The sequence below is a fragment of the Cavia porcellus genome, unplaced genomic scaffold, assembly GCF_034190915.1.
Source record: "Cavia porcellus strain 051 isolate PalLab524CR breed Dunkin Hartley unplaced genomic scaffold, mCavPor4.1 scaffold_3, whole genome shotgun sequence".
Classification (NCBI taxonomy): Eukaryota; Metazoa; Chordata; class Mammalia; order Rodentia; family Caviidae; genus Cavia; species Cavia porcellus.
The window spans coordinates 106025361-106029890 of record NW_026947486.1 but is presented as its reverse complement, the minus strand read 5'-3'; positions in this window follow the sequence as shown (position 1 = coordinate 106029890).

Genomic DNA, 4530 nt, shown 5'->3' with positions numbered 1-4530 from the left:
CATAGTGATCTCAGAAGAGATATTATATGGCTTCTCTCTGTTTAAACTTAAATTTGTAGAAGTGTGCTTTATGGCCTAGAAGCAGTCTGTCTTGGTGAATGCTGCATGTGAGCTCCAGGAGAATGAGGATTCTACTGTTTCTGGATGAAGTAGTAAAGAGATGTAAATTATATCCAGGCAACTGATGTTGCAATGAATTCAGCAGTGCCCCTGCTGACTGCGCTTGTTAGACCTGTGCACCTCCCGTAGAGGGGTGTGTATAAGGGGTTCTTGTCTTTATGCTTGACATTCTATTATCCTTCCCTCTTACACTTTGATGGATTCTTTTTTGGTTCATATACATTAATGATTTTTGTAGCATCTCTTTGAGAATTGACGTGTTTATCATTATTGAATGCGTTTATTATTCCTGATAACTTTTCTTACTTTAAAGTCTGTTCTTTATAAAATTAATATAGCTACTTCTGCTTCCATTTCATTACTGTTAGCATGATGTGCCTACCATTTCTTTACTAATTAATTAATTTTTTGTCACTGAGGATTGAATCCAGAGCTTTCAAACTGGACTATATCCCTAATCTTTTTCAATTATGGCAGGGCCTTGCAAAGTTACTGAGTTGCCCAGGCTGGACATGAACTAAACTAACTGTTTTTCTTTTTAGACAGGACCTCGCTATGTAGTTTAGGGGGGCCTTAAACTCACTATGTAGCCCAGGCTGCCTTGACCATACAGGGATCCTCCTGCTTCAGTTTCCAGTGCCTGGCATAATAAGAACACACCACTGGGCCCACCTCACTACCCAGCCATGAACAGTGGACCCTCTGCCTCAGTCCCAGTGGGCTGTGATAACAGCTGTGCACCACCCCGGCTCCGTTTCTTTCTTTTCAATCTTAAAAGTGCTTTTCATCCAGACAGTATACAGTCGGGTCTTGTTTTTTTTTAATTCCCTCTGAAAACCTGTCTTGTCAAAGAATATTTACGACACTGAAATTTAAAGTAATTTTTGTGACCTGAGGATGGATATAGCTCAGAGGTGGAGCATTGCCTAGCACGTACCGACCCTGGCTTAAACCCCAGCTCCAAAGTGATTATTTTGGTAGATGAATTGACTTCTCCCATATTTGTTACTGTTTTCTGTTTATTGTCCTTTGTTATTTGAAATGTACCACTGCTCTATCTTTTGTGGGCTTATTTGAGCATTTTCCCTTAAATGTTTTTATTGGTACATGTTTGCAGTAGATGATTATGACATTTCTCCTGGGATGTTGACACATACACACGTTTAATTCTTCTATCATGTACTTCCCTCGCCTCACTCCCCTTCCTTCAATCTCTTAGTCCCCATTACTTTTGCAAAGATCTGTCCCCTTACTTCTTGTTTTCTTTTATTTTGCTCTTCATTTATAGGTTTGTTTCTTATACTATGGTGAAGCGTAGATGTCTAATTTATTTCACTTAACATTGCGGTTTCAAAATGCATCTATTTTCCTACAAATGTCTCCAATTTATCCTTCTTTATGGCAGAGTAGTACTCCATTGTGTATAAATATCACATTTTATTTAATCATTCATCTGTTGAGGGACATGTATGATACTTTTAAAATATAGCTATCGTGAATTGTACTGCCAGAAACATGGATATGTATGTATCACTGTAATATGATCCCTTCAACTCTTTTGGGAAGATACCTTGAAGGTTAATAACTGGGTGAATTGAATTAGAAATTCTAGTGTTAAGTTGCTAAGAAACCTCCATATAGAGTTCCATACTGGTTTTCCTGGTTTACACTTCCACCAAAATGTAGACGCTTTCTTTTTCCTCACAGCCTCCACAGCATTTGTTATTATGGTTACAGATATTCTTTCCTCAATGTTTTACTTTACTTTAAAGTAGCCGGGATGTTGAACATTTTTTCATCTATATATGGAACTTTTGTACTTCTTTTGAGACGTATCTGTTCATTTCAGTGACCCATTTTTTGACTGAGTCTTTTATTTAGGGAAGTCTGATATTTTTTACTTCTTTATCCACTTTAGCTATCATCCCGCTGTGCAAGGAATAGAGCTGGGCAAAATAGTTTTCCCTTTCTGTAGGTTTCAGTGTCACTCTGCTGGTGGTTGTTGTTTCTGTGCAGAAGGTTTTAATTTCATACAATCCCATTTGTTAATTTTCAATTCCATTTGTTGCACAATTGAGAATCTGTTCAGAAGGCTTGCTGTTATTCCTATGTGTTCAAGAGTTTTACTGTTTTAGCTCCCAATAGATTGTCTTTCTTCTTTAATATTCATATATTTTGTCCATTTTGATTTTAGTTTACCCAAGTGAGTTATAGAGGTAGATTAATCTTCTGCATGAGGATAGCCAGCTTTCCCAGCACAATTCGTGAAAGAGGGTGTCTTTCCTCTAGCATATGATTTGATCCCTTTGTTGAGGATCAGAGAGCTGAATGCACTTGAAGTTGTTTCTACATCTTCTGTTCTGTCCCATTTATCTATGTATCTCAGTTTTTTAGGAATCTACATACTGATTTCCACAGTAGTTGTACTAGTTCACATTCCAAAAAAACAACGTAAAAGGATTTTCCCCATATGGCCACCACCAATGGTTATTGTTTGATTTCTTGATGATGGCCCTTCTTTGATTTTGCAGGATATGGAAGTGTATACTGGTAATATCTTTCTTTCAACACTTTAAACATTTCACTCCACTCTCTTCTTGCCCAAATGGTTTTCAATAATAAGTAGAGTATACCACTTCCATTTGATGATCATTGCTGTTCTGTACAGCCAATTTCATGGTTTGATGCATCAGAAAACACCCAGTTCATGATGGACTCAAGTCATATGATTATTTAGGTCACTCACTAACCATTCAATCTTTCCTAAGACTGAATAGCAGGCCATGAATTATTTTGCAAAAGAAGAGTAATTGTAGAGAATGACAGGAGTCCATAATGAGATTCCTCTATGTGAATGTGCCAAAGGATTCAAACAGCACCTCTATCTGATGTGGAGACTTCAGCCATCACTGCATCTGCTGGATCACACAATCTAAGTGACAGAGCAACTTGCACAACAGCCGGGACCTTGTCTGAGACCCTCCCAACATTCGCAGCTTTATGGGTTACTTAGTACTGCAGTTTAGGTCTTAAATGTTTCCCAGACGCCCATGTGCTGAAGGATTGGTTCCCAGCCCAGAGTACTACGGGAAGTGGCAGAACTTTTAAGAAATGAAACCTAATGGACAGAAGGAAGGTCACTGGAGACATGCCCTGAGGGACACAATGGGACCCTGGCCTCTTCCTGTTTGTCTTTCTGCTTCCAGACCACCATGAGATGAGCAGCTGTGCTCCATTACAGACTCTCCACCATGACATGCTGCCTCATCACCGGTCCGTAAATCCCAGTCACCTGCCCGTGGACTGAAACCTCTGAGGCCAGAGAGCCAAAATAAACATATATTCTGCATATGTTGGCTATCCTGGATATCTTGTTATAGTAACAAAGTTGACGGAGCCACTGAATAAATGGCCAGAGCAATGTGCACAAATGTGTATTTTACCTTGAAAATTCAAAGATCTTCTGCCTCTTTTTTAGTGTAGGAGAGGATAGATGCAAGCATTTATCCCTCTCCATAGAAGGGATAACTCAACAGCCTATACCGTTGGACTTCTAGAAATTTCACCGAATTAAAGTTTCCTTGAGTTTGTTAGGCTGATTTCCCATCGTCAGATACTCTTTTATTGTTACTCATAAGTCTAAAGTAGTTATTGCTTCTTCCTAGATCCAGTGAATATAATCCTATCAATGTAATACACCAGTGTGATATTTTGTGGCAGGAAAAGGTGACGCCCTTCCTGTGAACTGAATCATGTCATAAGACTGCCGTGCTGGTATTTCTCTGATGCAGAACAGTAAAGATGTGTTGTTGGCCTTAAACTGCTTCTATTATTCCTGGCTGATAGACACGGAGCAAAAAGCATTTTCTGGAACAGTAACTATAAACCAGATATCAGGAAATTTGTTAATTTGCCCAATAGTATAACTGCATCTGCAATTGAATGCATCACCTGGTTAAGCACCTGATAATCCTATTTTAATGCCCATGATCCTTCTGCCTTCTCTGCCATCTCTACAACATTAGAGCACTTGATGACAACATTAATCTTTGTTATCCCTGAAGGAATATTGTATTGCTTTGGGTTTATTGTTTCCTAAGTACAGACCACTCTAGTGGCTCCCACTTGGTCTTTCCTATCATAATGGCCCTCACTTTACAGAACATGAGACAAGTGTGGGGACTGTGCAAAGTTCCAAGTACATCCATTCCAATTATACATGCCAGCACTAGGAGGATTACAATAGCATGGTTTCAGGAAAGCACTGGTTTTAGATGGACTTGAAATAAAACTCAATGGATCATCTGTCATCATTTATGTTGGTGGCCTCCAGGCCTCATGCATTTGCATTGTGCATTAGTAATTGGTTCATTGTATAGGGCTTGGATTGATGGTGTCAGTGCTACACAT